Source organism: Rattus norvegicus, chromosome Y, assembly GCF_036323735.1.
Source record: "Rattus norvegicus strain BN/NHsdMcwi chromosome Y, GRCr8, whole genome shotgun sequence".
Lineage (NCBI taxonomy): Eukaryota > Metazoa > Chordata > Mammalia > Rodentia > Muridae > Rattus > Rattus norvegicus.
This window is the reverse complement of record NC_086040.1, coordinates 35,127,833-35,151,437: the sequence shown is the minus strand read 5'-3', so window position 1 is coordinate 35,151,437 and position 23,605 is coordinate 35,127,833. Positions and strand designations below refer to the sequence as shown.

General features: G+C 37.8%; 1 long non-coding RNA gene across 3 annotated transcripts; it reads right to left on the bottom strand.

The window, feature by feature from the left end:
* On the bottom strand, positions 1-18,537 carry LOC134484379 (uncharacterized). 3 transcript variants are annotated; one of them, XR_010061797.1, is made up of 4 exons: positions 18,363-18,537; positions 9,498-9,633; positions 6,387-6,444; positions 1-334 (listed from the first exon to the last, which is right to left on the bottom strand). It is a non-coding gene; the product is annotated as an uncharacterized LOC134484379 (long non-coding RNA). The 3 variants fall into 3 exon arrangements; XR_010061799.1 differs by lacking the exon at positions 18,363-18,537 and adding an exon at positions 16,198-16,481; XR_010061798.1 differs by lacking the exon at positions 6,387-6,444.
* Positions 18,538-23,605: the final 5,068 nt, after the last annotated feature.

The window sequence follows — 23,605 nt, the reverse complement described above, 5'->3', positions numbered from 1 at the left end:
ATGAGATTAAAACTGTATTCAAGGCTAATCTGAGTTGACCAGGTTCTGGAGCCTCAGCAGAACCAGCAGCAGGGATGGCAGAGTCCAGGGCAACAGATTGCAGTAGTAAGGGCTTAGATGGGAGACCTCAGCCTAACTTTGTGAGAGCTGTAAAGGGCTGGAAATGTCCTGGTGAAGAACGTCGTAGAGGATTTGCCAGGCAGCATTTAATGGATGACAAGAGGCTCTTCTTGTGTCACAGTACCAGCACAGGCACTGGATGAAGCAAGCCAAGCAGGAAAGCACTGAACAGTGGCTCGCACTCCGAAAGTATATCTGTGGTAAAATTCTGGTTCTGTGAAGATTTCAAAGAAGAAGGAAAACAATATCACAATTCAAATAAATTAACTGTTTGTACCATTTAGTCACACAGTACAACTACCCATCAGCGTATCCCTAAAACCGTAACCCGTGGGTTCACAGTCACTCTCTTCTATGCAGACACTACTTGGTCAAACTCTTTAGTGGCTGAGAAACCAGGAAAAGGTGAGGTGGGCTACTGGGCAATGGTTTTTGAGATTTCTGAATATCCTAGAACCAACTAAAATAATTTTGTACTTTTTTCAAGTGTAATAAAACTATAGGAAAAGAATCTATGAGTAAAAGGAAGAAAAACATCTGCTTTGTTCAATGACTTTAAACATAGGAAAACGTAGAAATATCACGAGTACTGAGACAGCTTTGTTAAGTGGCAAGTTACTATAAACATACACCCAGAGCACGTGGTCTATGGCCTCCTCATAATCAGGGAAAGCTTATGGCTCATTATTGTTTTTTATTGCTGCTCTCCAGTAGTTTTTGTTCTGGGGACAGGATTTCATTTATGCACCCCAGGATGACCGACCATCCTATGGCTTCACCCTCCTCAGTGCTGGGATTACAGGGGAGTGGTGGCCTGCCACACCCAATTTATCATTATCTTTTTGAGTACATGCTAGATCTCTCTACATTAGATCTTTGTTATTAATGCAAACTTCCTAACTAAATGAACTTGGTGTCACCTAAGCATGGGTAAAGAGCCAGAAGAAGGTCACGACTTCTGAATTGATCAGGATGTTCTTTCTCAAGGCATCCGACCTGATTCTAAGTAATCAGTACTTGGACCACTAGCACCTATAATGGCATCCTGAGCATTTATATGAGGACAAGTTGCTGGCGCTCGAGCCGTTATGATGCAGCGACCAACACATATTAACGTTGAGATATAACTGCAGAATTCTTTAAGTGTAAGTGGTAAATGTATTGGCAAGTGGTTGACTAAAATCCTAACACAACTTAGAAGTCAAATAAATGATTTCAGATAAGGAGATTTTTTTTTATGTGAATGCTCAAAGTAAAGAATCATGCTTGTATATGCATTACAGCTGCTGTGTTTCCCTCTGACTCTCAACACTGCTATATTCTCAGTACCTGAGGGAGATAAATAAAGACAGACAGCTGGACTTATCTGTTTACCCTCCCCCTCAGCAATGCACACAAAAATCAAACAAAATGTGGTTCTGATGTTAGAGTGTAATGAACAATATTAGATATATAAATTGCATGCATTAATAGAAAACTCGGTAATACTGTCTATGTTTACTAAAAACTCAGCTTGTCAACTATGTTAAAAAAAACCCTCTTTTCCTTTAATTCACATGAAAAGAAAGAAATCTTTCCCTGACTTACTTCTTCCCTGACTTATTTCAACTCTTAAGGTTTAACTTCTCCTGGTTTTTCAGTACTGGGGACTGAACTCAGGAGTCCATTTGAGACAGGCAACCATTCTGCTACTGAGCTACAGAACCCTCCCCTTCCTCGGCACCCCCAAACACTTTTTTGGCTGAAGACACATGGGGGTCAAGGGCAGTTACTAGACACATAAAGGTGACTTGTAGGTTTACTGGGGGGATAGCACAGTGAGCAGAGAGCTTGAGGTGCAAGGGTGAGTATCTGAGTTTGAGTGCAAGGAATCCACATAAAAAGCAATATTTTATAACATGAATCTATAATCCCTGTGCTCCAGCAACTGGATGGCAGGGTGAGATAGGAGAATCTTAGACGCTGATAGGCCAGCTTGTCTGGCAGAGCCGAGGTAAACAAAAGAAACCCTGCCTCAATAAAAGATGAAACAATGCCTGCCATGGTCCTCTGATATTCTACCTGTGCAGGGGGTCACATATACATTTATGGAAAATACAAACACGTCAGGTTTTAAGTTACTTATAGATGAACAAATAAAAATAAATTTATAGTACTCCTGTAAATTTAAGGTACTAAGTTCATTGAATAGATGAGGAAACTGCTGTAGAAATGAAGTTTTGTCCATATGACCAAAACAACAACCCACCAATGGTGGAGCTGGACCTGACAGTCAGGCAGAGTAATGCTCTTTCCATGGCAGCTTGGTAATTTGGTTGGTCATGTGTACTGTAGACGTTTCATGTATCCTAGACATGTAAACTATAATTACCCTATATTCACAGAAACAGGTTACAAAATTATCATAACTCTCAGCAATATTAAATTGTATGAGTTGGGTGCATAATACTTTTTATCAACTAGTAGGAAGGAGAACCTTGAAGTTTTGGTTGTAATGGTTGACCTGTCCTACTAGCTACAGAACTCTAATAATACAAAGAAAATATACAGTCAATAGGTAAGTTCATGTAAAAGCCCTTGCAACTAGGCTTATAACTTTATGATATAAAATGACAATTCTTAATAAAAAGCATCCAAGAAATAATAAAGTTCTGTAGATCATTTAATTTCAACTGGTTTTCTCTTCAATCCATTCTGACCTCACCAAATGTTACTAAACTCCTCTTATGCTGCATGCAGTATTTTAGCGCTTAGAGAAAACAGTCCAGGCATAAAGGTGTTTGTGACGAAGTCCAACTATTTCTTACATATTAGTGGGAAGTAGAGGCAGGAGTATGTGGTGCACTGTCATATCACAAGCATCTGAAAAAAACTAATATGGGCTAAAGGGATAGAAAAATAGAGAGAACATTTTAGTGTAGTGTGACCTCAGAGTGCCTCACTAAAAACACAGCATTAAACAGAAATCTAAATGAAGGAAAGAAAAGGCAAAGAGACACTCTGGGAAAGAGCTCCCTAAGCAACAGATGTGTTCAAAGACAAATGAATTCAACTGAATGAACATGGGGATTAAGAAAAGATTGGAAGTAACCAACAACTAAGGTGCAACATCCTTAAACATACTGTTTACTATGGAGGGGGAGAGGATGAAGAAAGGGGAACAGAAGAAAAACCACCTTGCACAGACTTGTGGTTAGAAAAAGCTTACGGTAGATGCACACTGCCATACGGTAAATAAGAAACAAATCTGGAAACAAAGGTAGTAATAATGGCAGGAGTGAAGAGTGATAAAATTCAAAGAATATGAAGACACAGTAAAAAGATTTCTTGTATGTGTAAATGATAAAATATGAAGGATGTTTTTTGGAAACCAAGTGTTGGCCAAAGGTAAAGATGTCATGTGTGCTGTCCCCAGCGAGTTGTGTTACTAATAGTAACAGTGAACAACTGACTCTAACACTGTTTCAAAAGGGATGTGACTTCCTACAGACCTGAAGGGTTCAAGTTATCAAGGACTAAAATCTTTACAAACATGAGCCAAAAGGAATAAAGCCATTAGCTCTCAAGAAAACAACTGTGCCCTTCCCCAAACCAGGCTTTTGGAATAAAGAAAATATTGATATAAACACTCTGACTTCCAGGAACCATAACAAGCTCCTGATTCCCATATGAGGAAGGCTCAATGAAGGGTATTTCTTCAGTAAACCCACTCAACTCCTACCCAGGAATCACTGAGCTTTCCCATTGTCGACATATTTTTTCCTCTTTTTATACCAAGACAGAAGGCCAGCTTGCTTCTCCCCATATCTGATCTCTTCATCCTCTTTGTTCTCTTTCTCAAATGGCTGTTTACTCTGAATTGGACGCAAATTAGTAAGCCCTAGAGGTACTGAAAGAATATCGTTGAGGCAGTTGCAGACACAACAAGACTTTTGACATCACAGAAGAAGCTAGGGCTCTCCAGGATACAAGAGATTTTTCAGGCAGGGCCTAATGATAATGTCACTGAGAACTGTAATTGCCTACCTGGGAAACAGCTTTCCTTACATTGACCAGATTCGAGGGTGCCCTTTACAGGTGTGTCTTCTGTGACCCTGTGGAAATCTTTACATACTACAACTCTCTAAAGGTAGAGACTTCTCTTTTCTTCATTAGTGGTTACATGCTCTGAATGGAGAAAGTTAGTCAGGGGCTTGGCATAGGTAGAAAAGATCTAGGAACATGGAGAGGAGGAGATTGTTCTGGATAATAATTCTTTCCAAGGTACATTCCTGTGAAATACAGTTCAATTTGCTAGGTTTTCTGTTTCCCAAAGGTCAGTATTTTCTGTGCAGACCTTTAATTGAATGAAAATTGGACTATATTTACTTATTGTAATTCCTTGGTATAGGACTTTATATATATTCCTGAATGTGAACTTAAAAATTCTGATTTTCAATTCATTATTTTGCAATGATTTTGGCAATAAAGGGGGCCACCTTTAGAGTGAATATAACAGTGTAAATAATGTGTACTCTCTTCAAATGATAAACTCCCAAATCCTTATTTTTCCCTAAAATTACCAACATCAGTAAAGCAGAGGACAACATAGACTATAGAATGCAGTACTGTAGTCCCATTTGATATCAGTTTCTAATATCTACCTTCCTGTGTTCTCACAGCCAGACTTGACGGTATTGGATGTTTTACCATGATCTTTCTTCAGGCCAAACATAAGATTCAAGAGGATGGGCGGTAAGAGGAATGGCATGAGGTCTAGTGAAAATTCAACTTCAATAGTTTCATAAGAACAGGAGAGAGTCTATTTGGCATTGTCATTTGTGTATTCTACATTCTTGACCTTGTTTCCCAGGATCCATGTTAAAATCCACCTAACATCATACCTGTTGGAGCCACAAAAAGTGTGAAGTGTGTGTGTGTGTGTGTGTGTGTGTGTGTGTGTGTGTGTGTATAATCAGACACCAAAAATAGATAAGATTGAAGAAGCTAAGAATTGCACACTGCCAGCAACAAGATATAGAATTTTCCTGAGAGACACAGCTAGATCATGTCAAATACAGAAGTGAATCCTAGTGGCAAACCAGTGAACTGTAAACTTACCTCATGTTGGTGGATTTTGTGAAAGGATAACAAAAGATGAAGGTGCTTACAACTAAATAAGAACAACTGTGCCAACAAACCAGAGCTTTCTGGTACTAAACAAATATTCGAAGACTGTACATGGATAGACCAATGACTCCAACTGCATATGTAGCAGAGAATGGCCTTGTTCGGCACCAAAATAAGGAGAAGCCGTTTTACCAAACTAGGTTTGACTCCCCGTTCAAGGGAATGTCAAGGTGCAGTAAGGGAGGTTATACAAGAAGGGTAGGGGGACAGGTTAAGAGTCTTACAGACAGGAAACTGGGAAAGAAAAAAAAAAACATTTGAAATGTAAATGTAGAAACATTCAGTTAAAAAAAGCAATAAAATTTAGTAAAAAATAAAGAAAAATGAAAGAAATAAAAGAAAGGAAAACTGCAAGTTAATGTCACCAATTGTCTCAGAAATCTAAAGGGTCACCTTCAGGGAATGGGAGTCAGAGTAATACTAGTGGAAAGACTGAGATCATGAAGTCTCAACTAGAAGCACGATATCAGTGTCAGACTCAATCTGCTCTATAGGAATGCAAAGCATGGGGGAATTTCCTCTGAGCAGAGGACACAATATTTGTCTTTAGCTCCTTCCTTAGGACTATTTTCTTCTGGGCAAAAAAAGTAAAGGCGTGAGCTCTCAGGAAAACAACTGTACACTTCCCAACACCTGGCTTTTGGAATAATAAATAAATGATATAAACGCTCTGACTTCCTGGTATCATAACAACAGGGAAGTCCAGATTCTTCTCAGAGGCTCCCAGCTCCTGTTTCTGATACGTGAAGGATAAGATCAAGGCTTCTCTTCAGCAAATCCACTCAGCCCCTACCCAGGACTCTCTGAATGTTCCCACGGATGGCATATTTCTTCATTTTTTGATTTACGAAAACAGAAGGCCAGCTGCCTTCTCCCCTTCTCGGATCTCTTCATCCTTTTTTTCTCCCTCCCAAATGACTGTTTACATTGAATGAGAGGCTAATTAATAAACCTAGAGTTACAGAAGGAATAACCCTTAGGCCAGGCTGTGATGACAACACTTGTGACATTACAGAAGAATCTAGTGCACTCCAGGGTACAAGAGATTTTTCAGGGAGGGCCAAATGGTGATGTCACTATGAACTGCCATTGCCTACCTGCTGAACTTCTTTCTTTAATGGCCAGATTTGAGGGTGCCCCTTCAAGGAGTGTCTCCTGTGAAACAGTGGAAACCTTTATGTATTCATCTCTCTAAAATAGAGACTTCTTTTAGCATCATTAGTGGTTACATGCTTTGAATGGAGAAACTTATTCAGAGGCTTGTCATGGGTAGAAAAGATCTAGGATCATGGAAGGGAGGAGATTCTTCTGGATAATAATTCTAATCCAAAGTCCATTCTTGTTACATTCAGTTCAATTTCCTAGGTTTTCTCTATTTCCCAAAAGAAAGTATTTTCCCTACAGCCCTATTATTGAGTGGATATTGTATTTCATTTTCTTACTATAAATTCCTTGATAGGGCACATAGGGAATATATATATTCCTGAATGTGTACTCAAAAATTCTGTTTTCGAATTCAATATTCTTGTAATGATTTTGACAAGAATGAAGGCCAAGGCAAAGAGTGAATATAACAGTGTAAATACTCTGTAATTACTGCAAATTATAAACTACCAAATCCTTTTTTTTTAATCCAAAAATTACCAGAGATCTGTAAAGCAAAGTAAAATATGGACTATAGAATGTGGTTCTGTAGTCCCATTAGATAACAATTCTCTAATATCTACCTTCCTGTGTTTCCAGGCACAGAATTGAGGGATTTGCATGTTTATCATGATTCTTTCTTCAGGACAAACATAAGGTTCAGGAGGATGGGCAGTGAGAGGAATAGCTTGATGTCCTGTGAAACCTCAACTTCAAAAGGTTAATAAGAACAATGGGGAGTCTATTTGGCATTATCATTTGTGGACTCCTCATTTTTGCCCTACTTGCAAAGAATCCATGTTAAAATTCCACCTACCCTCATAGCAGTAGGCGCCAAAAAAAAAAAATATATATATATATATATATATATATATATATATATATTCTCTCTATATATATATATATAGAGAGAGATAAAGATAGGATAGATACAAAAATATATAAATATAGATACAGATATAAATAGATATAGATAGATATAGATGATATAGATATAGAAATATATAGTTATAGATAGATATAGATATAGATATAGATACAGATACATATACAGAGATAGATAGATACATAGATAAGTAGATAGATAGATAGATAGATAGATAGATAGATAGATAGATAGATAGATAGATTGAAGGACAGATGGATATATCAGCCACCAAAATTAGATAATATTGATGAACCTAATAAGGGCAGGCTGCTAGGAACCAATATAGGTCTTTCCTGACATACACAGCTATAGCATGCCAAATACAGAAGTGAATGTTTGTGGCAGAGCAGTGTTTTCGGCAACAAACAGGCCCAGCTATAGAGTGAATATATCAGTGAAAATACTCCGTACCTACTTCAGATGGTAAACAAATCTTTATTTTATCCAAAAATTATGAGACATCAGTAAAGCAAAGTACAACATGGACAAGAGAATGAGGTTCTGTAATACCTTTAGATGTCAGTTCTCTAATATATACCTTCCTGTGTTCCCAGTGTCAGGCTTCAGGTTTTTGGATGTTTTACGATGGTTCTTTCTTCAGATAAAATATAAAATTCAGGAGGTTGTGCAGGGAGAGCAATGACTTGAGGTCCAGGGAAACCTCAACATCACTAGTTTCATAAGAACAGGAGGAAGTCTATTTGGTATTTTCATTTGTAGATTCTAAATAATTGAGGTAGTTCCAAAGAATCCATGTTAAAATTCCACCTAATCTCAAGGCTGTATGAGTCACTATATATATATATATATATATATATATATATATATATATATATATATATATATGCCACCAAACTAGATAAGACTGTTGACGCTAAGAAGTGCATGCCTCCAGGAACAGGATATAGAACTTTCCTGAGAGACACAGCTAGAGCAGGTCCAATACAGAAATGAAAGCTAGTGGCAAGCCAGTGAACTGAGAACGGACCTCTTGCTGGTAGACGTTGAGAAATGATTACAAGAGCTGAAGGGGTATTAAACACCACAAGAACAACAATGCCAAGTAACAAGAGATTTCAGGTACTAAACCAATATTCAAACAATGTATATGGACAGACCTAAGGCTCCAACTGAATATGTAGCAGAGGATGGCCTTTTTGAGCACCAATGGAAGGAGAAGCCCTTTGGTTTCCTCACTAGGTTTAGCTCCCAGTTTATGGGAATGTCAAGGGGCGGTAAGGGTGGTTTTATAGGAATTGGATGGGGACTGCTTAGAGATCTTATGGACAGGAAACTGGAAAAGATAATATAGAAGTATCCAATTAAAGAAGCAAAAACATGTTCACAATAAATGAAATTATAGAAAAGAAAACTGCCTGCTAATCACCGCTAATAACTAAGAAATATAAAGAGTCACTGTCAATGAATGGTAGACAGAGTAATACTAGTTGAAAGACAGAGATGATGAATTCTCAACTAGAAGCATTTTCTCTCCCATATATCAGTGTCAGACACAACATGTACACTGTAGGAATCCACAGCATGGAGGAGTTTACACTGAGCTGAAGATACAATAATGACCTTTCCCTTCTTCCTTAGGATGTTTTTCTACTGGGCAAAAAGAATAAAATTAATGAGCTCTCAGGAAAACAGAGCCCTTCCCAACATTTGGCTTTTGGGATAAAGAAATTAGTGATATAAACTTTCAGATTCCCAGAACCATAACAAGCAGGGAAGACCAGATAATTCTGAGAGAATCCCAGCTCCAGATTTGCATATGTGGAAGACTAAGATCCAGGCTGTCTCTTCAGCTAACCCACACAGCCCCTACCCAGGACTCATGTATATTTCCCATGGCCCAAGTATTTCTTCCTTTTTTATATACCAAGACAGAAGGCCAGCTTCCTTATCCCCATCTCTGACCTCTTCATCCTGTTTGGTCACCTTCCCAAAGGCTGTTTACTCTGAACTATAGGCCAATTAGTAAACCCTAGAGGTACTGAAGGAATATCAGAGATGCAGATGCATACACAACAGCACTTGTGACATCACAGAAGAAACCATGGCTTTCCAGGATACAAGATATTTTTTCAGGGAGGGACAGATGATAATGTCACTGAGAACTGCAATGACTTACCTGCTAAAAAGCTATCTTTACATTGACCAGATTTGGCGGTGCTCTTTCAAGGATAGTCTCCTGTAACGCTGTGGAAACCTTTCCTTACTACATCACTCTAAAATTAGAGAGTTCTTTGTGCTTCATTAGTGGTTGCCTGCAATGAATGGAGAAAGTTAGTCAGGGGCTTGCAATTGGTAGAAAAGATCTAGGAACATGGAGTGGAGGAGATTCGTCTGCATAATAAATATATTTCCAGGTCCATTCCTGTGACATAAAGTTCAATTTCTTAGGTTTTCTCTGTGTCCCAATGGCCAGTATTTTCCATACAGAAATTTAATTAAGTGAATATTCTATTACATTTACTCTTTTTCTTCTTATTGGAGCTGGGGACTGAAAGCAGGGCCTTGAGCTTGCTAGGCAAGCGCTCTAACACTGACCTAAATCCCCAACAATTTATTTCACTTTCTTATTGTACATTCCTTGATAAGGGACTTTATGTATATTCCTGAGTGTATACTCAAAAATTCTGTTAATGAATTAAATTTTTTGCAATGATTTCGGAAGCAAAGGGGACCCACATATAGAGTGAATATAACAGTGTATATATTGTGTACCTACTTCAAATGATAAACTCAAAAATCCTTATTTTATCCAAAAATTACCAGATATCAGTATAGCAAAGGACAACATGGAGTACAGAATGCGGTTCTCAAGTCTGATTAAGTTTCAGTTCTGGAATATCTAACTTTTTGTTTTCCCAGTGCTAGACTTGCAGGTTTGGATGTTTGGATTCTTTCTTCAAGGAAAACAAAATTCCGGAGGAAGGGCAAGGAGAGGAATGGCTTTAGGTCTAGGGAAACCTCAACCTCAATAGATTCATAAGAACAGGAGGAAGTCTATTTGGCATTTGTGAATTCTACATTCTTGACCTATTTGTTCAAATCCATATCTAACATCATTGCTGAAGGAGCCATATATATATATATATATATATATATATATATATATATATATATATATATATATATATATAGAGAGAGAGAGAGAGATAGAGATAGAGATAGAGATAGAGATATAGATAGATAGATAGATATAGACATAGACATAGACATAGACATAGACATAGATAGATAGATAGATATAGATATAGATAGATAGATAGATATAGATACAGATAGATATAGATGGATAGATACAGATACAGATACAGATACAGGTACAGATACAGATACAGATACAGATACAGATACAGATACAGATACAGATACAGATACAGATACAGATACAGATAGATAAACATATCTGCCACCAAAACTAGAAAGATTGTTGAAGCTAAGAAGTGCATGCTGCCAGGAACCAGATATATAGATATACTATATATAGATATAGTGTATATAGATACAGTGTACATATATATATATATATATATATATATATATATATATATATATATATATATGGAATTCTCCTGGCTTTATTATTGGTTACATGCTCTGAATGGAGAGTCATAGTAAGGGGCTTGGCATAGGTGGACAAGATTTAGGAATCTGGAGTGGAGGAGATTCTTCTGGATAATAATTTTTCCCAGGTCCATTCCTATGGCCTACAGTTCAATTTTCTCAGATATCTCTGTTTTCCAAATACTAGGATTTTTCTTATACTCCTTTAGTTGAATGAATATTATATTATGTTTTCTTATTGTACATTCAATGATAGGGGACTTTATAATATTCCTGAAAGTGTACTCAAAAATTCTGTTTTCCAATCCATTTTCTGCAATGATTTTGGCAACAAAGTGGGCCCAACTATAGAGTAAGTATACCAGTGTAATACTGTGTACGTACTTCAAAGACACACTCCCATATAATTATTGTATCCAAATATTACCAGACATCAATAAAGGAAAGTACCACATGGACTATAGGATTTGGTTCTCTAGTCTCATTTGATATCAGATCTGCAATATCTACCTTCCTGTGTTTCATTGCCATCCTTGAGGGTTTTGGATATTTTTCCATGATTTGTTATTAAGGCCAAACATAAGATATAGGAGGCTGGGTAGGGAGAGGAATGACTTGAGGACCAGTGAAGCCTCAATTTCAGTAGATTCAAAAGAACAGTATGGAGTCTATTTGGCGTTGCCTTTTGTGGATTCTAGAGTCTCGACCTAGATGCGCAGAATCCATGTTAAAATTCCAGCTAAACTGAAAGCTATAGGAGCCAGCAAAAGTAATTATGTATACATCAGCCACCAAAACTAGACAAAATTGATGAAGATAGGAAGTGCATTCTGCGAAGAATCATATATAGATATTTCCTGAGACACACAGCTAGATTATGCCAAATACAGAAGTGAATGCTAGTGACAAACCAGTGAACTGAAAATGGACTTCTTGTTGGTAGATTTTGAGGAAAGATACAAGAGCTGAAGGGGCTTTAACACCATAAGAACAACAATGCCAATGAACCACAGCTTTCTGAAACTAGACCAATATTCAAAGAATGTACATGGACAGAGCTATGTATACAACTGCATATGTGGATGAGGATGAACTTGGTGAGCATCAATGGAAGGAGAAGTCCTTGGTCCTCCCTAGGTTTGACTCCAAGTTCAAGGTAATGTCAAGGGGTAGTAAAGAGGGTTATAGAAGAAGGGGAGGGGGGCTAGTTAGGGATGTTATGGGCAGGTAACTGAGAAAGGAAATAACATTTTAAATTTAAATATAGAAACATCCAGTTTAGAAAAGAAATAAAATTTGCTAAACAATGAACGATATAAAAGAAAACTGCCAAATAATCATACCTATTGACTTGGATATCTAAAATGATAGTCAGAGTAATACTAGAGGAAAGACTGAGATGATGAGGTCTGAACTAGAGCACTGTGATCTCCCAGATAGAAGTGTCATACAGAAACTGCAATATAGGAATCCAAAACATAGAAGAGTTTACTCTGAGATGAGGACACAATACTTGTCCATTCCATCTTTCTTAGTAACATTCTCTTTCTGACAAAAAGTATAAAGTCCATGACCTGTCAAGGATACAACTGTGCCCTTCACAACACTTGAATTTTGGAATAAAGAAATGAATGATATAAATTCTCAGACTTCCAGGAAGCATAAGAACAGGGAAGTCCTGATGCTTTTGAGAGGCTCCCAGCTACTGATTCCCTTATGTGGAAGGCACAGATAAAGCCTATATCTTCAGAGATACCACTAAACACCTAACAAGGACACACTAAGCTTTCCCAAGGACCACATATTTCTTCCTTGTTTTTATACCAAGACAGAAGGCCAGCTTCCTTCTCCCCATTTCATATCTCTTCAACCTCTTTGTTCTCACTCCCAAATTCTACAGAATTAGAGGCCAATTAGTAAACTCTACAGGGAGTGAAGGAAAATCTGAGAGGCATTTGCTTTCATGACAACAGAAGGAGCTATGGTTCACCAGGTTATAAGAGAGTTTTCAGGGAGATCCTAATGATAATGTCACTGAGAACTGCCATGGTCTACCTGCTGAACAGTTTTCCTTCATTGACCAGATTCGAGTGTGCCCTTACCAGGTATGTCTCCTGTAACACAGTGGAAACCTGTACTTACTACATCACTCTAAAGTAGAGTCTTCTCTCTGCTTCACTAGTGGTTACATGCTCTGAATGCAGAAAGTTAGACAGGGGTTTGGCATGTGTAGAAAAGATTTAGGAACATGGAGTGTAGGAGATTCTTCTAGATAATATTTTTATTCCCAGGTTGATTCCTGAGACATACAGTTCAATTTTCTGGGTTTTCACTCTTTCCCAAAGGCCAGTATTTTCTCTACAGACCTTTAATTGAATGAATATTGTATTTCAATTTCTTACTGTAAATTCCTTGATAGGGGACTTTGTAAATGTTCCTCAATGTGTAATCAAAAAATCTGTTTTCCAATTAAATTTTCTGAAATGATTTAGGTCACAAAGGTGGCCCAGGTATAGAGTGAGTATAACAGTGTAAATTCTGTGACCTATTTCAAATGATGAATGATGAATTCCCAAATCCTTATTTTATCAAAAAATTACCAGACATCAGGAAAGCAAAGGACAACATGGACTATTGAATTTGCTTCTCTATTCCCATTTGATGTCAGTACTACCCGATCTATCTTCCAGTGTTCACATGGCCAGACTTGAGTGTTTAGGATGTTTTACCATGATTCTTTCTTAAGAGCAAACGTAATCTACCAGATGATGGGCAGGGGAGAAAAATGGCTTGAGGACCAGTTAAATGTATATTTCAATAAGTTCATAAAAAGAGGAGGGAGTCTATTTGCATTGTCATTTGTGACTTCTACATTCTTGACATTGTTGGGGAGAATCCATGTTAACTTTCCACTTAACAACATAAGTGTAGAAGCCACCAAATTATATTTAAACATCAGCAACCAAAACTAGATAAGATTGATAAAGGTAAGAAGTGCATTCTTCCAGGAACTGGATATAGATATTTACTGAGAGACACAAATACAGCATGTCAAATAAAGAAGTGAATGCTAATAGCAAACCATTGAACTGAAAACGGAACTCTTGTAGGTAAATATTGAAAAAGGATTAGAAGAGCTGAAGGTGCTTTCAACCCCATAAGAACAACAATGATAATGAACAAGAGTCTTCACATACCAGACCAATAAACAAAGAATTTACATGGACTGTCCTATGGCTCCAAATGCATATGTGGGAGAGGATGAGCTTTTTGGACAAAAATGGAGATGATGCCCTTAGTCAGCCCTAGTCTGTCTCCCAGTTTAAGGGAAGGTCAAGCAGCAGAAAGGCTGTTTAGAGAAGAAAGAAATGGAACGGTTAGGGATCTTATGGGCAGGAAGCTGGGAAAAAAAATAATATTTTAAATGTAAATATAGAGATCCAATTTTAAAAAATCAATATATTTTGCTAAAAAATAAAAAAATGATATAAAAGAAAAGAAAGTGACAAGTAATCACACATATTGACTCAGAAATCTGAAGTGGTAGTCAGAGTAATACTAGTAGAAAGTCTGAGATGATGAAGTCTCAACTAGAAGCACTTCTTTCTTCCAAATATCAGTGTCAGCACATACTGCACTATAGGTATCCAAAGCATGCAGTTTACTCGGACCTAAGCACACAATGCTTCTTTTTCCATTCTTCCTTAGGATCTTTTCTTCTTGACAAAGGGTAAAGGTCATGATTTTTCAGGAAAACAAATATGCCCTTCACATCACTTGACTTTTGGAATAAAGGAATGAATGATATTAACACACTGTCTTCCAGGAACCATAAGAACAGGAAAGTCCAGAGTGTAGGAAGTTCTTCTAGACAATATTTTTATTCACAGGTCATTCCTGTATACTCTATCCAGTTTCCAGTGTTTGCATGACCAGACTTGAGGGTAGGATGATTTACCATGTTTCTTTCTTAAGGCCAAACGTAAGATAATGGACGAGGGGCAGGGAGAAATACGTCTTCAGGACCAGTTAAATGTCTACTTCAATAGGTTCATAATAACAGAAGAGAGTCTATTTGAAATTGTCATTTGTGAATTCTACATTCTTGACATAGTTGGGCAGAATCCATGTTAACTTTCCACTTAACCACTTAGGTGTAGGATTCACCATATATATATATATATATATATATATATATATATATATATATATATATATATATATATATATATATATATATATATATATGTATATGTATACATCAGCCAACAAAGCTAGATAAAATTGATGAAGGTACGAAATGCATTCTGCCAGGAACTGGATATAAATATTTAGGGGGAGACACAGATATATCATGTCAAATACAAAAGTGAATGCTGGTAGCAAACCAGTGACCTGAAAATGTACCTCTTGTTGTTAAATTTTGAAAAAGGATTAGAAGAGCTTAGTGTGCTTTCAACCCCATAAGAACAACTATGACAGTGAATCAAAGCTTTTGCTTACTAGACCAACATACAAAAAAAGGACATGGACTGATCTATGGCTCCAAATGCATATGTTGCTGAGGATGGCCTTTTTGGGCAACATTGGAAAAAGAGACACGTTTCTTCCATATTTTATCTCCCAGTTGGAAGGAATGTCATGAGGCAAAAAGGATGGATAGAGAAGAAAGGAAATGGAATGTGTTCAGGAACTTATGGTCAGGAAATTGGGAAAGGAAAATGTATTTTCAATATATATATATATATATATAGAAACATCTAGTTAAAAAGGAATTAATTTTGCTAAAATATAAAAAATGCAGATATAGAGGAAAATAAAGCTGCAAAGTCATCACAATTATTGACTCGGAAAGCTGAAGTCGTAGTCATAGTAATAGTAGTGGAAAGACTGAGATGATGAAGTCTCAACGAGAAGCATGTCTCTCTCCCAAATATCAGTGTCAGACACAAAATGCACTCTAGGTTTCCAAAGCACGGTGGAGATTACCTTGAGTTAGGGACACAATACTTGTTTTATCCTTCTTCCTTAGAACCTTTTCTTCTTGACAAAAAGAGTAAAGGTCATGAGCTCTCAGGAAAACAACTGTGCCTTTCACAACATTTGGCTTTTGGAATAAAGAGATGAAGGATATAATCCCTCAGGAACTATAAGAACAGGGAAGTACAGATGCTTCTGAGATTCCCCCAGCTCCTGATTCCCTTATATAGAAGACTCAGATCAAGGCTATCTCTTCAGCGATACCACTCACCACATACCAAGGACTCAATGAGCTTTCCAAAGGACCACATATTTCTTCATTATTTTTTATACCAAGACAGAAAGCCAGCTTCCTTCTCCCCATTTATAATCTCTTCAATCTGTTTGTTATCACACCCCAATTTGCTATGAATTAGAGGATATTAGTAAACCCTAGAGGTACTGCAGGAATATCTGAGAGGCAGTTGCTGTCACTACAATAGTTGTGATATCACAGAAGAAGCTATGACTCACCAGGTTACAAGAGAGTTTTCAGGGTGGTCCTAATGATGATGTCACTGAGAACTGTCGTGGCCTACCTGCTGAACACCTTTCATTATATTGACCATATACAAGTTTTCAGTTTCCAGGTATGTCTCCTGTGACACAGTGGAAACCTATACTCTAACCCATCACTCTAAAAGTAGAGACTTCTCTCTGCTTCACTGGTGGTTACATTTTCTGAATGGAGAAAGTTTGACAGGGAATTGGCATGGGTAGAAAAGATTTAGGAACATGGTGTGCAGGAGATAATTCTAGATAATAGTTTTATTCCCAGGTTCATTACTGTGACATACAGTTCAATTTTCTGAGATTTCTCTGTTTCCCAAAGGCCAGTATTTTCTCTACAGACCTGTAGTTGAATGAATATTGTATTTCAATTTCTTATTGTAAATTCCTTGATAGGGGATTTTGTAAATATTCCTCAATGTGTACTCAATAATTCTGTTTTCCAATTCCAATTTCTGCAATGATTTTGGTCACAACATGGGCCCAGCTATAGAGTGAGTATAACAGTGTAAATACTGTATACCTGCTTAAAATGATAAACTGCCAAATCCTTATTTTAACAAAAAATTACTAGACATCAGGAAAGCAAAGGACAACATGGACTATTGAATTCGGTTATCAAGTCCCATTTGATGTCAGTACTACACTATCTAGCTTCAAGTGTTCCCATGGCCAGAATTTATGGTTTAGGATGTTTTGCCATGATTCTTTGTTCAGGCCAATCCTAAGATACTGGATGAAGTGCAGGAGGAAATATGTCTTGAGGACCAGATAAATGTCTACTTCAATAGGTTCATAAAAACAGGAGGGACTCTATTTGAATTGCCATTTCTTAATTTTACATTCTTGACATAGTTGGGCAGAATCCATGTGAACATTCCCCTTGACAAAATAGGTGTATGAGCCACCAAAACTATATTTGTATCCATCAGCCAAGAAACTAGGTAAGATTGATGAAAGAAGTGCATTCTGCAAGGACCTGGATTTAGATACTTCCTGAAAGAAACAGATACAGCATGTGAAATACAGAAGTGAATGCAAGTAGCAAACCAATGAACTGAAAACAGACCTCTTGTTGGTAAAGTTTGAGACAGTATTAGAAGAGCTGAAGGTGCTTTCAACCCAAGAAGAACAACAATGCCAGTGAACCAGAGCTTTCTCATAAAAGACCGATATACAAGGAAAGTACATGGAATAACCTATGGCTCCAAATGCATATGTGGCAGAAGATTGTCTTTTTAGGCAACATTGGAAAGAGAAGCCCTTGTATTCCCTACTTTGTCTCCCAGTTCAAGTGAATGCATTGTGGGCAGGAAACTGGGAAAGGAAATAATATTTTAAAAGTAAAAATAGAAACATCCTGATAAAAATCAATAAATTTTGCTAAAAAATAAAAAAGAGTGATATAAAAGAAAGAAAGCTGCCTAGTAAATTTCAAGCTGACGCAGAAATCTGAAGTGTTATTCAGAGTAATACTAGTGGAAAGACTGAGATGATGATGTCTCAACTACAAGTACTTCTCTATTCCAGATATCAGTGTCAGACACAAACTGCACTATAGGTATCCAAAGCATGGAGGAGTTTACTCAGAGCTAGGGATACAATACTTATTTTTCCCTTCTTCCTTAGGACCTTTCCTTCTTGACAAAAAGACTAAAGGTCATGATATCTCAGGAAAATAACTATGAACTTCACAACACTTGGCTTTTGGTTTAAAGAAATTAATGATATAAACTCTCTGACTTCAAGGAACCATAAGAACAGAGAAGTCCATATGAGAACGGAGAAGTACAGATGCTTTAGAGAGTCTCCCAGCTCCTCATTCCCTTATGTGGAAGACTCAGATCAAGGCTATGTCTTCAGCAAAACCACTTAACACCTACAAAAGACTCACTGAGCTTTCCAAAGCACCACATCTTTCTTCCTTCTTTTTTATACCAAGCCAGAAGTCCAGCTTCTTCTAACTATTCCTGTTCTCTTCATTCTCTTTGTTATCACTCCCAAATTTGCTCTGAAGTAGAGGCCAATTAGTAAATCCTAAAGGTACTGAAAGAATATCTCAGAGGCAGTTGCAGTCACAACACTTGTGACATCACAGAAGAAGCTAGTGTTCTCCAAGTAACATGAGAGTTTTCAGGGTGGGCCTAATGATGATGTCACTGAAAACTGTCATGGCCTATGTGCTGAACTCTTTCCTTACATTGAAAAGATTCAAGTTTGCACTTTCCAGGTATGTCTCCTGTGACTCCTTTATATGCTCCTTCTCTCTAAACCTAGAGACTTCTCTCTGATTCACTAGTGGTTACATGCTGTGGGGCTTGGCATGGGTGAAAAAGATTTAGGAACATTGAGTGTAGGAGATTCTTCTAGATAATATTTTTATTTCCAGGTACATTCCTGTGACATACAGTTTAATTTTCTAGGTTTTCTCAGTTTCCCAATGGCCAGTATTTTCCCTACCGTCATATAATTGACTGAGTATTGTATTTCAATTACTTATTGAAAATTCCTTGATACGGGACTTTATAAATATTTCTCAGTGTACTCAAAAATTCTGTTTCGAATACCATTTTCTGGAATGATATGGTCACAAATGTTTCCCAGCTACAGAGTAAGTATATTAGTGTAAATTCTGTGTACCTACTTCAAATGGTAATCTCCCAAATTCTTATTTTATCAAAAAATTACCAGACATCAGGAGAGCAAAGGACAACATGGACTATTGAATTCTGTTTCTTGTCCCATTTGATATCAGTACTACACTATCTAGCTTCCAGTATTCCCATGGCCAGACTTCAGGGATTAGGATGATTTACCATGATTCTTTCTTCAGGTAAAAGTAAGATACTGGATGATGTGCAGGGAAAAGATTGACTTAAGGACCAGTTAAACGTCTACTTCAGGTTTGGGGATTTAGCTCAATGGAGAATGCTTGCCTAGCAAGAACAAGTCCCTGGGTTCGGTCCCCAACTCCGAATAAAAGAGAAAAAATAAAGTCTACTTCAATACGTTCATAAAAACAGCGGGTGTCTCTTTGAAATTGTCATTTTTGAATTCTATATTCTTGACATAGTTGGTCAGAATCCATGTTAACATTCCAATTAACTTCATTGGTGTAAGAGCCACCAAAAGTATATATGTATACATCAGACAAAAAAAAAGAAAAAAAAAACTAGATAAGATTAATGAAAGTAGGAAGTGCATTCTGCAAGGAACTGGATATAGATATTTACTGAGGGACACAAGAAGTGAATGCTGGTAGCACACCAGTAACCTGAAAACAGACTTCTTGTTAAATTTTGAGAAAGGATTAGAAGAGTTGAAGTTGCTTTAAACCCCATAAGAACAATGATGTTAGTGAACCAGAGCTTTTTTTACTAGACCAATATACAGAGAAAGTACATGGACTGACCTATGACTACAAATCCATATGTTTCAGAGGTTGGCCTTTTTGGTCAACATAGTAAAGAGAAGCCCTTGTCCTCCCTAGTATGTCTCCCAGTTCAAGGGAATGTCATGCAGCACAAAGGCTTATTAGGGAAGAAGAAATGGAACTTGTAGGGAACTGGGAAAGGAAATAATATTTTAAATGTATATATAGAAACATCTAGTTAAAAAGCAATAAATTTTGCTTAAATATAAAAAAAATGAATGATATAATAGAAAAGAAACCTGCAAAGTGATCACAAATATTGATTTGGAAATCTGAAGTGGTAGAGTAATACTAGTGGAAAGACTGAGTTATTGAAGTCTCAACTAGAAACACTTCTCTCTAGCAAATATCAGTGTCAGACAAACTGCACTATATTTATCCAAAGCATGGAGGAGTTTACCTTGAATTAGGGACACAATACTTGTTTTTCCTTTCTTCTTTAGGACCTTTTCTTCTTGAGAAAAAGAGTAAAAGTCATGACCTCTCAGGAAAAAAACTGTGCCCTTCCCAACACTTGGCTTTTGGAGTTAAGAAATGAATGATATAAACCTTTTGATAAGAAAAGGTAAGTCCAGATGCTTCTGAGAGACTCACAGTTCCTTATTCCCTTATGTACAAGGATCATATCATGGTTACTCTTCAGCGATAACACTCAACTCCTACCAAAGAATCACTGAGCTTTTCAAAGGTCCACATATTTCTTGTTTTTTTATTCCAAGATAGAAGGCCAGCATCCTTCTATCCATTTCCAATCTCTTCATCCTCTTTGTTATCACTCCCCAATTTCTCTGAATTTGATGCCAAATAGTAAGCACTTTCTAAGTATGTCTCCTGTGACACAGTGGAAACCTTTATGTACTCCATCTCTCTAAAGCAAGAGACTTCTCTCTGCTTCACTATTTGTTTCATGATCTGAATGGTGAAAGTTGTTCAGGGGTTTGGCATGGGTAGTAAAGTTATAGGAACATGGCGTGTAGGAGATTCTTCTAGAGAATATTTTTATTATGTATGTCATAGGTTTTTTCCTGTGACATACAGTTCAATTTTCTAGGTTTTCTCTGTTTCACAATTTCTAGTATTTTTCCTACAGACCTTTAATTGAATGAATATTGTATTTCCATTTCTTATTGTAAATTCCTTGAAACGCGACTGTAGGCAGCTGCAACGTGCCAGGCCTCAAAGATAGCGCTGGTTTCTGCCTTCCACCTTCCCAACTGTGAGCTCTCCTTTTAGTAAACTAGTCTTTATTTGGCTACAACTGCCTGGCCTCCTAACTTCCGCATAGTGACAGCCTATCTTCATGACGCACGTGGCTCGATAGGATTGGCCAGCGCTAGCTATTTAAGTGTGGTTCGAGGGTTCCCTGGGGTCAGAAGATTGTATCAAGTTTCCTGACTGTCCTCCTCAGCCTCGCCAGCAAGAAAACTCGCAGGGACATACGGATCCTTGCTACAGCTAAACGTTTATTGAATCTTAAGGAGAGTCACCGAGCGCCGGCATGGCACGGCTTATATACACCCTAGCATGGCGCATCCACACCTGATTGGTTGTTTACCCATGATCTCACTAGGCACAGCCCGTAGTCGGCAAAGACCTGGCACGAAGGCACTTTTGCACATGCGCACACAGTTAACTTCCTGAAAGGAAGTCAGCTGGCGTGGTGGAGGCCAGCGCCATCTTGTAATGGCGAAAGCTATCCTGGCCTTCCATGTGAGGCGCAGTGGAAACCAGCGCCATCTAGTGGTGGCGAATGTTAAAGCAGCCCTCTACATCTCCCCCTTATTATTTTATTTATAAAGATCATGATCACCCTATCACGTGTTATGAGGAAACCTCAGCAATGTGGAAGGGTTGATCAAATAATCATTGAGTCTCTCTCATGCCAGTGTAATGGATCCACAGATCCATGGGGTGCAAGAGCAGAGAACTCAGATACCGACTAATTTTTGAAGATAGATAACCAAATTTTAAGGGAGGCCCCTTGTTCAATGGCCACAAGTGCCTGAGTGATAACGGCCTTGTCACTTTTCTGTTGAGATCTGACTTTGTAAACCAACCATAGCATGAACACTAATCCACAGCATAGGGCTGCACCAAACAGAGCCACTCCCGATAAGTAGTGGGAACCTCATTTGGTCCTCCTCAGATGTTACCAACAAGGGCCATAGTCAAGCCACTCCTATAATAAAATTTAGAATTCCCAATTGTTAGCAACAACTCCAGAAAGTTCACCCACTGTGCTTGTCTAACAATAGATTGGGGGAGGATAACTCCAGACACTGCAGACACAATGTTTGTAGTAGTAAATGGCTGCTACAATAGCAGCGAAAGTGTCAAGGTCTTTTCCAGGTCAGTTCAGGATTTTTGGAACAACCAGCAGGAATTGGAACCATTTCTGAGTTCTGTACAACCAGGGCAGAGTTCCCCAGTCCAAAGCAGCTTTACGCAGGTGGGAATCCTGTGAAGCCACAGTCTGCCAACAGGGGAAGGAGGGGGGCAGCAATGGCTGGAGTCCAGTCTTCTCCAGAAAGCAGCAGTTCACAGAGGGTCAGAGAACAGGCCATAGTGGGACGGGACACACGCAGCGGTAACACTGACTGTAGCAACGGCAAAATCTCTGTGATGACAAAAGATGAGGGGGGAATCTTCCATCTTCTTCTTAAGGGCACAGGAATGACTTCAGGGACCAAAACCAGGAGAGCTGAATCTTCATGCTCCCAGGATCAGCAAGTCTCACCATCCACTCAGGCAGCTGGCAAACTCTGTAGCATCCTGTAGAAAAAAACACAAAGATTCCCTCTTCCCCATATAAAATATCTGGATAGGATCATGTCAATACGTGGGTCTTTCTATTTCACCTAGGAAGAAGTATGCCTAGTTGTAGGGTGCCATAAACTTTGGCATCCACATTTTAAAATTGAAATAAAAGGATCATTATTTAGCACACAGGGATAACTCCCCCTATTTAATTATTAAGATATAGTAAAGGTATTATTTATTAAGGTAAGTCCTTGAGAATTAAATTGAGGACACTGAGCACTTGTATTTATAAATTGACTTGTATAACAAATTATTGTCTCTAGCATTATTGTTTTGGATATATAAAGAATGAGATTTTTTTGACTAATTGTTCTTTTGTAAGGCCTATAATCTGTCTGGTATCATTGCCCTCCCTTGCTAAAGTGTCCAGGCAATACAGTTTGAGTATTTAAATGGTCTATTAAGGAACAGTACTTAGTGCTCTTAACCACTAAGCCATTTCTCTAGCACCTCACAAACTTTATTTATCTAAAAATAAGCATTATTTAGAAATGACAAATCCTGTAAATATTGTCTAGATTTAGTCATACTAGAAATCCCTGAGCTGGCAGGGCAAGGCTGGGAATTTAAAGTAAGCAAATGAAGGCTTTTTCTTTTCATATCAACTCTATTACCATTTTCAAAGAGCTGGGTCTATGGTTTTGTTTAGTTGTCTGAGCCAGAGCACCTCAAGGACAGTGAGTTGTCAGACATTCACACTGAAATCTTCACTCACTGATTTTATGTAGAAAACTTGTCTATAGTAAAGCTTTAAGTAATTGAAATCAATTGTAAACCACAAGCCACACATTGGCTATCAGTATGTGAATTGAAAGCTTGATTTTAAAAACAGTGGCTAAACCACAGAATTTAATAATCTGTGTTGAAGCAATAGAAACTCTCAA